The sequence below is a fragment of the Sipha flava genome, unplaced genomic scaffold (assembly GCF_003268045.1).
Source record: "Sipha flava isolate LNK unplaced genomic scaffold, YSA_version1 19141_pilon_pilon, whole genome shotgun sequence".
Taxonomy (NCBI): domain Eukaryota; kingdom Metazoa; phylum Arthropoda; class Insecta; order Hemiptera; family Aphididae; genus Sipha; species Sipha flava.
The window spans coordinates 13,080-25,939 of NW_020272620.1; the positions used below are offsets into that span (position 1 = coordinate 13,080).

Below are 12,860 nucleotides of genomic sequence, written 5' to 3' on the forward strand. Positions count from 1 at the left end.
CGTCGATTGTGACTAAATGAACTTATTTTTATTTCCCTTTTTTTCAAGAGGGCCTAGATGATCAATATGTACTGTCGCGTTCTTAAAATTATATTTTTTTTTAGTTTTTTTGGACATTAAATTATACTCTACTGCAGCCATACTCAACCTTTTTTTTATTTGGGCCACATAAAATATTTTAAAATATTACGCGGGCCGCAAGTTGAAATTAATGGAACAGAAATTTAAAAAAAAAACTAAAAATAAATTTATATATTGTGTATATTGTATTATATTAAATATTTATTCTAAATTAGTGTGAATTTTGATATTGAAATAGTTTTTTCACTATTTTGGATACATCTGGTTTGTAGTTGCTGCATGCTACTCTTAACAAGTCGTCAATATGTGAATCAGTAAGCCGATTTCTGTACACATTCTTTGCATATTTCATTTTTGAGTATGAAGTTTCACATAGATATGTTGATGTGAACATTGTCATCAAAAAGTAGGCACATTTTTGTAGGGTTTTGTATTTTTCTGGCACTAAATTCCAAAATTCTATGTATTTTTTTGTTCTCTCTTCTCTTTGAAAATGGCCTCGAAATTTGTATCATTTTCTAATTCAATAAATTCATCAAACACTTTTGAATAATCAGATACAATCAATACAGCTAATTGTGTTATACTCGTTACTTCTAAGTGCCAATGATTTTCTATAAGTAAAAAACAATTCTTTACAGCTCTTAAATCCTGAAATCTTCTTTTAAATTCATTGGATAAGGCATCTAAATGATTTAAAATTATTATATTATTTGTTTCAAAAATTATAATATCATCTTGTTTAGCTTTTGTAAGGGTTGGGAAATTATGTAACACTTTGTTCTGTATTTTCTTGTTATAGATATCCAGTTTCTCTTCAAAAGCAAAAACTTTATTCGCTATCTGCGAAATAATTTTATTTTCACCCTGTAAACCGCGGTTGAGCTCATTAAGTTTTTCTGTGATATCACACGTATAAGCTAATAGGCACCACCAATTATTGTTTTCAAGTCCATCAAATTTATTAAACTTATCATTTTGTTGTAAAATTGCAGTAATTTCTAATTGTAAAGTAAAAAACCTTTCAAGTACTTTTCCTCTACTTAGCCAACGCACCGAAGTATATAAAAGAACGTCAGTATAATTACTGTTCATTTCTTCTAAAAGACTTTTAAATTTTCTGTAATTGAGATCATTTGCTCGAATATAATTAACTATTTTTATTACGTTTTTCATCACTAAATCTACTTCTGAAATAGAGACGCATGCTGCTATGTTTTCTTGGTGAATAATACAATGAAATGACATGATATTTGTTAAATTATATTTTTTTTCATCAGAGATATAAATCCCTTTTCACATGCGGTCATCGATGGACATTCATCGGTGCACACACAAACCAATTTTTTAATATCAATATCATTGTCGTCAAGAAAATTAGTTATCACATCAAGATAATCGACGCCTCTAGTTTTATTTTTCATTGGAATGAATTTCAAAAAATCTTCATTTATAGAATTCTGTTCAGTACAGTATCTAACAAAAATAGAACATTGTGATGTGGCTGAAATATCAGTGCTAGAATCAAAAGCTAAGCTAAAAATTTACAATTTTTTAAATCTTCGATGATGTGGTTATAAATATATTTTGCAATATTTTCTATACGTCTAATACAGGTAGAATCAGAAAGCTGCATTTTTTTAATTTCCGATATTATTTGATTTTTATTGCTAAATTTATCAAATAGTAAGGAGGAAGCACTTATAAGACATTCCTTCACAATTTCGGCGTCAGTAAATGGTTTCATATGCTTACCGAGTATGTAACAAATTTCGTATGATGCAGTTGTGACAGCTGCATCTTGAGATACTGCCACTGAAATAACACATTGTTGTTGTTGTAATGAATTCTTGAAAAAAGTTAATTTTTTTTTTCTCATCAAAGATCCGAGACTGTAAGTACTATTAAATGATTTGTGTTTTGTATTGTAATGACAAAAAATATTATATTTTTTTTAAGTATAACTGTCGGGTACGGAAAAGGTTATCAGAGTCGAGAAGAAAAGGCGGTGTAGATGTAATGCACCTATCGTGGTCATTAGCCCACCTTTTCCAATCGCATGCTGATAACGCCGCGCGATATCAAACTGTATTTTTTTTTGGTTATGTCGTTAGCGCAGCCATCAAAAAAACTACACACCAAAACTTCGCCGTACGCACGTTCTTTTTTTTTCTTCTGTGTTCGCGGTTTCGTCACCGTACCTTTTGCGTCCGTCGTGTGTGCGCCTTCGCCGGCACCGACGTCCGCGGCTCCATCGCCGTACGTTTTGCGTCCGTCGTGTGTGCGCCCTCGCTGGCACCGACGTCCGCGGTTTCGTCACCGTACGTTTTGCGTCCGTCGTGTGTGCGCCTTCGCCGGTACCGACGTCCGCGGTTTCGTCGCCGTACGTTTTGCGTCCGTCGTGTGTACGCCTTCGCCGGCACCGACGTCCAAGGCTCCGTCGCCGATTGCCGGTTAGTGCGTCACGAGTGCGCCACCCGTCGCCATCGTCTTCTTATGAATCACTAAATAATGACAAGCTGGCTGTAGTCGACGTCGGTGATATTATTATTATTATTATTATTTGTTTTTATATACCTACATATATATGATTCCTTTTTGTTATTACGAAACTTGTATTTTAGAGGAATTGTATTAACAAATTGTTAGATTTAAGGACCCCCCTGCTCTCGTTATTTGTAAGTTTTTAATATGTTTTTTTTTTGTCTTAATTATCAATACAGTCCACTTACGTACCACCAAACCATAATGATCCTATTTGTTTATCTATAGTATTCCTATTTTTTTTATTTTCTTTCTATCTCATTTCATATACTGGTTACTTGATTCTGCCTTCACTCGAATTGATAATCTTCCATGAAATTACCAGGCACGGAATTTTCAATCGTACAATAACAGTTTCTCGATAGTTTAAACAAGTAGTTGAACCCTCTTTATTTTGTACGACAAAATATTCTTCTTCCCAATTGTCCTGAAACAGTCTATTTTCTTCAGATATTTTTCGTTTTTTCGAAGATACGCCTGCCATAATATCACATCAAGTATAAAAAAATAAAATTACGATTGATATTTAATAAATAAATGTGCCTTACACCAACGCTATCTACAACGTGACTAACCGTTCATATAATCATAATGCGTACCTACCTTCGAGCTACGGCCAGTTTAGCGATAAGATAAAATACATCAAAATCGTTATAAATAGAAAAAATACCAAAAAAATAATCATCTTTATCGCACACACTTTGATTGTTTTGTTATATTTTATATTTATAATAATATTAGTTTTGAAATTTATATTTTTTTATAAATTCAATGAGTTTTGTTCGGGCTACATATAAATCGTTGGAGGGCCGCAGGTTGAGTATCGCTGCTCCACTGGTACGTTCATTAAGTCTCCTATTGTTTCATTTACTTTTCTATTTATAATTAACTGTGTTTTTCAATTTATTAATAAATTTGAAATAATTGTCATCTGTAATTTCTGAAATTTTATACATTCGGCTTAATGCCGAATCTTAATCTACATTTGAATATTGTACTCCCGGTTTATATTTAATCTCATAATCATATTCTTTTATAGTTTACTCAAAATGAGATGATGACTCGGCGGCCACCAGTTTTGGTCAGCCGCCGGTCATACTCCCTCTACAACAGCGGTTCTCAACCTGTGCACCGCGAGCTGATTTCAGGGGCACCGCGGCTCGAGAGTGAAAAAAAATATTTACAATTTATTGTAGTTAAAAAAAAATTGTTTTACGTATGAAATTACTTAGTACTATCGATATATTAAATACATTTTTTTTTTAAGATTAAGATTAAAATAAATGGCATAGGCCGAATAAATTCAGATAACATTTACACGCACGACTTTTTCGAATTTCCGACGTTCATTAAATTTAATTGTATCACTCGTATATTTTCGGAATTATTATTATAACAAACCAGTTAAGCATTTACTTTCAGTGTGTGATCGACATTTTACGCGTTAACACGTATTTTCGTAAACTATTTTTTTCTGTACATACGTTTGTTTTTGTTTTAAACATGGACCGTTGGTTGAAAAGTGAGTCTATTAATAAGACGCCTACTACGAAGTCATCTTGTTCTGATATAGAAGAAAGCATAACCAACGAAGACGGAGTTAATGATAATAGTCCTACTTCTCAAGGTATGTGTAGTACACTACCGCCAAATACTGTGACGCGGCACACAGGTGATGGTGTGTGTGTGCACGGTCGCGGTGCGGTGAACCGAAAGTTTATTAAAAAGGAAAAAAAAACAGAAACGACCTCGGTTTGTTGTGGCACAATATGTATGTATATTTAACACACAGGCTAAATAAAAAAAGAGAAATAATAATAATAATAATGAGAAAAACGTACACAGCACAAAGATGTCACAAGTGCAAATAAAAAAAAATACAATAAGGTCGGGAACGTGTGAGTAGTGTCTCGGTACACGATCTCGGAAAAACAGCCCGGTTATATGGTGGTACCTGTCGGACGTCGTAGCGACCGCTCGCGTCCCCTGTCCGGTGATGGATGGGTGGACGGGGGTCGCTGCGGCGTTGCGTGCCGCGGAGTGGTGGTTGATGAGAGAGATAAGGACACGGTCGGCGACTGCCGTTTCGATAACGGCTGCCGCACGGGTCCGCGTCATACTCCCCCGCCAAACCACCAGTCGCGGTACTGCTCCAGTTCGGTACGCTATTTCCCCGTGACTGTTATGGTGGTTCGTCCGTCGGCGATGTCCGGACTTATTGGGTCGGGTCGCCGACTAACTGAACCTCCATTGTGCACAGTGGTCCATAAAAAAAAAAAGTTGGAAAAAAATATTTTCATGGTGATTTTTATTATATTTTGATTTAAGCAAATAATAAAAAGTATTTAATATTTTATTTCATTGTTATTTACAGTAAATTAATCACGAATTAGTTTTTTATATATTAATCTACATTTTAATATACAAATGTTCACAATATGCTAGTTGTTTTCAATTTAATTATTCGTACTCCATAAATTCGTCTTCACTATTTTCCTCATTAATGTAAAAATCCTCTTTATTTTCTCCTACAATACATACAAGCAGTTTTGCTTCATCGCATAATGTGGTTGATTTTTTATTGCTAATTTTTCTTCTACTCGAAATAAGTGGATCTGATGAAATGAGCAAGTTATTAAATAAATCTTCCATTGTATGTTTTCTGGATATTTTTCTTGTGTTATTTTCCCTAAACCTCTTCATATCCTTATTCCTAGCTTCCTGTGCTTCTTCTGATAATAAACCGATTGGCAAAATGGCATTTTCAACAATTTGTGTTCCGTGAATCAAAATTTTGTGAATGGATGCTGGTAGATAAAACCATGGATATTTACAGTAATGAATAATTGAGCTGTCTCAAATGCATAATTATTGAATTCAACTCCTAAAATAATATAAAGAAAACTAATATTTTTTAAATGGTTATGCATTCATTACCTATTTATTAATTATTTTATTAAGCTAGTAGAATACCTAAGATACTATTTTAAATGACATTATTTTGTTTTATATTACCTTTAATTTTTTCACCTGATGATATAACTTCAAGTATAACTTTGAATCGTACTATGATATTTTTATCAACACCGTTTATAGAAGATGATACGTCTAGATTAGAAAAAAATCGTCTGGCCGTGTTACCATCATTAGTCGTGCCACTTCCTCCAGGATGAGGTTGATCAATCAACAGACCCAATTCTTGTCTAAACTTAGTTTGTATTTCCTTTTTCTTTTTCTTTAACATTTCTTGGTCATCTCCCCGTGCTTGCCATTTTTTAAAACCTAATCGATACGCAACATGAATGAGGCATTCAAAAAAACCTTATCCAAGCATGCAAGGATGATAAACCAAATGAAAGTGTTGATGGATCAATTGGACGTTGTTTTATCGTATTTAAATTGTTCATATCTTTTGGCCCTGCACCACATATATAACATTTTTGTGCCGACTTATTATCTGATATAGCATTACATACTTTTCCATCGATCATAGTTAACACAAGCTCATGTTTTACTGATACAAAATCGTCATTTCCCAAATTAACTATTGAAGATACCAAGTTTTGAATTTGATTCGATATATTAGATACTTCGTTTTGTATCAATTCGGTCGTTTCTTTTTGAAATTGTATATGAATTGGTCGGCAGTATTTGGTTGAAGATGTTCTTAGATTTTTCCAAATAAATTCTTTTAATGCCTCTTTTGATTCACCTGAATACATAATAATTTGAATTGGAACGAAAGACGTCAAAAAAATATTGCTATCACTCGCACTCTGGACATCATTAAATTTTTGTTTATATTGGGCCAGCCCTGATGACCCGTCCAATCCCCACTTACTAAGCAAAACAACTGTATTATTTTTAAATTCGTATGCTGATAAATTTTCAATAGACTGAAATATTCGTTGTACAGTATGGTTCAATAACGATTGCAGAGTTGCTTCCGCAGATATTTCTGTAATTAATACTTGGTCTTTTTTGGGATAACATTGGGACTTCGCTTCGAGTATTTTATTGTATGCAGGATATATATTTGCATTTCTCTGTTTTGCCTGTAATCGTATTAATGTGTACTGTGATTTGGTGAGTTTAGCATCTATAATTAATGCCAATGCATCTTCTTCAGAATACATTTGAACTGGTTTAACATTTTGAAATTCAGTATACGCCCTTTGAATGTTCAAAGCACGAGTAGGAGTAGTAGACGTCGCTTCTTTTAATAATTTAGCAGCATCGACATTTCCGGTTTCTTTTAAACTTAACTGTGCCGCATAAACAAGTTCTTCTGTTGAGTTCGACGTACGCAATGTCTGGGTTTTATGCCTTTTTGTCTTGTCACACGCTTTAGAAAAAAGCACCTTTGGTCGTCCTACATGGGACATTGGTAAACTTTTTGAAACTTCAGAAAAAATAAATTTTTTGTTTAGCCACGTTTCAAAAATGGTGTCAAACCGATTTTTTATTCTATTGCATTTCTACGATCGTTTATCAAATTCGTTCATAAAAATATGCAATTTTTTTTTCAAATCACTTTGATAATTTTCAGATTGCTCATTCACATAATCTACTTTACATAGAACAAAATCATAGAGGGCCTCAACTTTATAATTTTTGTTAGATTTTAAATCTAATATTTTGAAGTATAAATCTCGGTGTGTTAATTTTGACTCCATTTCATTCAACAAATTCTAAACAAAAATTATTTATAAAAAATTGGGCAAATACGGGCAGCTGGAAATTATGAAATCTTATTTAGGACAAATTATAGAATTATACTTAACCTACGCTCTCACACTACTTCACGCTACTTTTTTTTAAAAACTACGACTATTTTAGATTTTTATGTACAATAAAAACGTATTTTAAATATAATTTAACTAATTAAAATAATATGTTCTAGGTAAATAAAAATATAAATTTTAGTAAATTTATTTTCCTTACCTTATAAGCTTTCCACTGGTACCAAATACGTCGATTAAATATTAAATATCTTCGAACAAATGTCGGGAAGAAATGAGTACTTAGAGTTTTGTGAGTGTACGAAAAATACTATATCTTGTTATCGCAAACATTAAGCGATGTATTATCTTCACTAAAAGTGGTTCTATTAAACTAATAGCTATTAGATTAAATGTTCATGCTCATATAGAATACAAATCAACTTTTAAAAATAGTTAATTCCAATAATCATTTTCAACATTTTTTCCCTTTTTTTTAATTTTTTGACCACTGTGTTGTGGTGTCCCCCAGTCGTGGTGGGGACGACGCCGAGGCGTGGAGACGATGTCCAGTCTATGGTAGACGGGTCGTATCCAGCCGTAGTGTCTAGTCCGCCCTGGGGGATGTGAGCGGTGTGGAGAACACGGGCGGGCCTTCCTCGATGTCCGGGAAGGTTGGGAGTGGTGACCCGGGTTCATCGAGGATTCGGTCATCGACCTCCATCGCCTCCTCCGGGTTGGTGTCTCGCTCCGGCCGGTGTTCCTGGGCGGAACCACCTGGCACCGGTGCTGACACCTGCACCGACTCCCGGTCTTTCGGTTCGGTGGCCGACCCAGCCGAGGGAGTCGCCTTCGTCAGCCGGTACTGCTGACTCGGACCTTCTGATGGTGGCATCCTCGGGACTAATGGACGCCCCGGAGCCGGCCTCACCCAAGTGATGTCCCGTTTTGTCGATGCGGGGTGGGTGGGTTGCCGTGGTGGAGGTGCCTTGGTGGTGGTAGCCGGTGTAGTAAGGGTGGCCGTCACTGTGCCGGTAGCCGCCCTCACGCGCCTCGAACCCGTTGCTTTGGAGGTTGGTATCCGCTGGTATGTCGACGGGCGTGGTGGCTTCACCGTTGATGGTGTACCCGGTGACCTCGCCGCCGAGGAGCCAAGTGTCTTTACCAGGTCGGCGGTCCGGTAGGCCCACCCCCGGCAGTAGGCTGCCCAAAGGAGCGGCTCAGCCCGCAGTTGGTCTACCCCCGCCTTGTTGATGTCGTCCACTGTGCGGCAGCTTACCGACGATCCCTAAGACGTGACCGCCTCCCTAACCTATTCTAACATCTCCACAACCTTGGTGGTGTCCATGTTGTTTGCTGATGGTGGCTGGAGGTGGTGCTGAAAAACGCGTAATCGTGTAATTAATTAATTATGTGCGCGTTTTAGGCAGGACACGTGGATCTTTCTCGGCGGTAGCTGATCGGTTAGGAAAACTCCTTTACCAACTCGCTTTTCCAGCTTTACGAGGCCCCACCATTTCGGTGCGAATCCCTTGTGCGCCTTGGACAAGTGGTGGGCCTTATATAGTACCATATCTCCCTCCGAGAATTTGCATTTCTCGGCCACTATGTCCTGGTTGTGTCTGCCTGTGATTTCTACCTCCCGCTTAAGTCTATCCCTGTTTATTGGTTCGACCTGCGTGTGTGAATCAGATTGTAGGGTCCAATCCCCGGGTCTTTTGCATTCGCGTCCGAGTACTAACACCGATGGTGGATATCCTGTCTGTACATTGCGCCGATTTCGAATAGCAAATAAAATGGGGGCTAACTTCGTGTCCTAGGTGGTGTGTTTGCCGTTGGTGAGTGCCGCGCGTAGTCCTTTCTTTAAGTCCTGATTGCGGCGCTCGACCGGGTTGGCTCTTGGGTGATAGGTTGGGGTGGTCCAACCTTCCGCCCCCCATCGTTCAATCGCGCTAAGCATGTCGTTTGACACGAACTGGGGGCCGTTGTCACTGAGACACACGCGGGGGTAGCCGAAACGTGAGAAAAATTCTCGTTCGAGCGTTTCGGTAATGTTTTTAGTAGTGGCTGTTCCGAGCGGGTATGCCTCGGTCCATCTACTGAAGCAGTCGGTGGCTACCAAGATATAGGATTTTCCTTTACTCGTGCGAGGATAGGGTCCCATTAAATCTATACTGATAACCTCCCAGGGGTGTCGGGGTTTCCTGAAGTTGGTGGGGTTATTCGACCGTGAGTTGAGTGTGTAATATGCATATATTACTAAGAAATAATAATACGCATATTCCTAAGTCATATAAGGAAAAACGTACCTATTGCACACATAAACTTTAATGAGTGCCACGCGCGAATTACAAACAACCGCAAACAACATCATCATTCGAATAAGACAATCAAGGCCAAGGGCAACCACGTGATGAAACATCATTTGGATATGAAGATCAAGACCAAGGACAGCCACGTGTCGAAAACAACACAATTAAAACAGAATCAAACAGAGTATATAAAGGCTCCGTTTCACCACCAACGGCAGACGTGTCCAGCTATCAGACCAAGCCCTTCTGAGTTTCGTTTTCGATATTGTTAGCGCGCAAATTTATAATTTATATCTGTGTCTGTATTTGTATCTGTATTTATTAAAGTGTTTACAAGTGTTTAAATTAATCATTGAATCAATTTACCCTGATCCATCAACATCAATACGATAGGTACCTGTTTTTATTGGGTACCACGTAACAGTGGCGCAGTCGGTACTTCGAACATAACAGTGGCGCAGTCGGCATTTCGAACATCGTTCATTGGAATTTTGAGTCAATTTCATTAAAGAAAAATTGATCACTTTTCTTTGCGGAATCAACACTCAACTTCAATCAACACTCAACATCAATCAACACTCACTTACATCCTTTAAAATGACAACTCCACGAGTCATCTTGGCGTAAGCATACGATTATAATTATAAAATATAACAAATCAAGACCGTGTACGTACACATTACATCATACCAGGTTAACCTATTTTAATATTACATATGAGTTGTAATAAAATTATTATTGAAACTATTGAAAAATATTATTGAGATTTATTGAAAATCATTATTGAGATTTTTTTTTTTTTTTATTTATTTAAATAAGGCTTCAACTCCTGAGGTTATTAGCCTGTAATAATTACAAAATAGTAGTAATAAAATATTGATCTTAAAACTATGGGGACACATTATGTTTAACAATAGAGGGAGTTTGTAGAATATAATATTTATGTACAATTATTTTTCTAAATTAATTTTGCTAAGCCTATGTTTTTGAAAAAATTGTATATGTTTTTGGAGTTATTTTCGCCAAGTGCTTGTTGCATTGTTGATGGGTTTCCGAGAATTTGTCTGGAGTTGGTGAACTTGGGGCATTCTAGTGTGATGTGTTTGATTGTCAGCGCTTTGTCACAGAGTTCGCAGGTCGGGCTGTCTTCTTTTGTTATGAGGTGCAGGTGTGTTAGGCGGGAGTGTCCAATCCGAGTTCTTGTGATAACTACTTCTTCGTGCCTGGATGAGGATGGGGGAGTTTTCCATGGGTCGATTGATGTTTTAATTTCTTTTAGTTTATTTGTGTTTGAAATCTTCTCCCACGAGTCTTGCCAGTGACTTTTAGTTAGATTATTTATTTTTATGAGTGCGTCTTGAAATGTTATTTTGTTTATTAATACCGAGCTGGGTGATGCTATTGCTTCGTTGGCTGCCTTGTCAGCTAGTTCGTTGCCACTTATGCCAGTGTGGGAGGGAACCCATAGAAATTCGATTTTTTTTGTTGAGTTTGATAACTTTTCTTGGATGGATTGAATTATTTCATTTTTGGGGTGAGGATTTTTGAGGGCTAGGAGTGCACTAAGAGAGTCACTGATTATAAGTATTTCTTCGGACACTAAGGTCGTCGCGTGTGAGATTGCATTTTGGATGGCTTGACTTTCAGCGGAAAAAATGCTCGTTTCATGAGGAGATTTGAACATTGAAGTTTTGTTATTTTCTATGAATGCGAATCCGGTTCCATTGGGGGATTTTAAGGCGTCCGTAAAGATTTTTATGTGGTGAGGGTATTTTTCTTCAATTATTTCTGAAAAGTTATTTCTTATAGTTGAGGTTGAGGAGATTTTTTTGTTGAGTTCGAGTAGTTGGGTATTGAGCTTAATATTCCACATCCACGGAGGGGAAGACGGGAAGATAATTTTGTTAAACAAAGTTGGTTTGAATTTCATTATATCTGCTATGGCCTTATACATGTCGTCGATAGTGCGAGGTATGTTTGGACTGTTATGTATATTCAGAGGTCTTCTGGTTGGGACTTGAGTTTTGTTATTTGAGAATTTAGTTACAAATTTTAGTGTTTCTTTAATCCTTCTAAATTCAAGTGGGAGTTCTCCAGCGTTACACATAATACTTGCAGTTGGGCTTGTGCGGAAGGCACCTGTGGCTAGTCTAATGCCTTGATTGTGTATAGGATTTAGTATATTAAGAATTTTGTTTCTGGCCGTATTATAGATGATTGCACCGTATTCCATTTTTGCTAGTATAATTGCTTTATATATAGTAATGAGGCTATTTTTTTCAGAGCCCCAGGAGTGGTGAGATAAGGTTTTCATAATTTTCATGTTGTTGTTTGCATTTATTTTGAGGTTTTTTAGGTGTGGGTTCCAATTTAATTTGTGATCGAAAGTCATACCTAGTATTTTTATTTTATCTGTATATGATATAATGGTGTTATTTAATTTGATGTGGAATAAGTTTTCATTACGTTTTTTGTGGAAGATGATACTTTGGGTTTTGGATGGTGAGAAATTAAAACCTGTTGTGGTTGACCACTTGAGGAGTTTATCTAGAGCTTGCTGGATGAGTTCGACTGTTGTTTTTATGTTTACGCCACTACAAAAAATGTTACAATCATCCGCAAAGATGGTATACTTTATAGGGGGAAGGAGATTGTCAAATATATTATTTATTGCGATTAAGAACAGGGTGACACTTATGACTGAGCCCTGGGGGACTCCATTTTCAGTGGTATGGGTGGTTGATAGTGTTTCACCAATTTTTGTTTGGAATGATCTGTCCTGTAAGAAGTTAGTGATGAATGTAATCATGTTTCCTGAAATGTTCCATTCACGTAGGATAACGTATAACTCTTTGTCTCCAAACCATATCATATGCTTTTGTTAAGTCAAGCGCTACTAGGATTGTGTGTTGGTTTACTTTGGCTGCGTTACATATGTGGGAGTGAATATTGGATAAAGTATTGAGTGTGGAGTGATTTTTCCGGAATCCACATTGTTCTTTATTGAATTTTTTGGAGACTTCTAAGTGTCATATAAGTCTTGAGTTAATTATTTTTTCGAGTACTTTGCAAAGTGTGCTTATTAGAGAGATGGGACGGTAGTTTTCTGCGTGAAATTTGTCTTTATCTGGTTTGGGTATTGGGATAATAATTGCTTTGCGCCATTGGTTGGGAAAAAAACCGTATTCCCATATTGTGTTGT

At 36.7% G+C, this 12,860-nt stretch overlaps 1 pseudogene; it reads right to left on the reverse strand.

The window, feature by feature from the left end:
- Positions 1-292: 292 nt before the first annotated feature.
- LOC112681456 lies at positions 293-3,109 on the reverse strand (annotated as a pseudogene).
- Between the last annotated feature and the right edge of the window lie 9,751 nt (positions 3,110-12,860).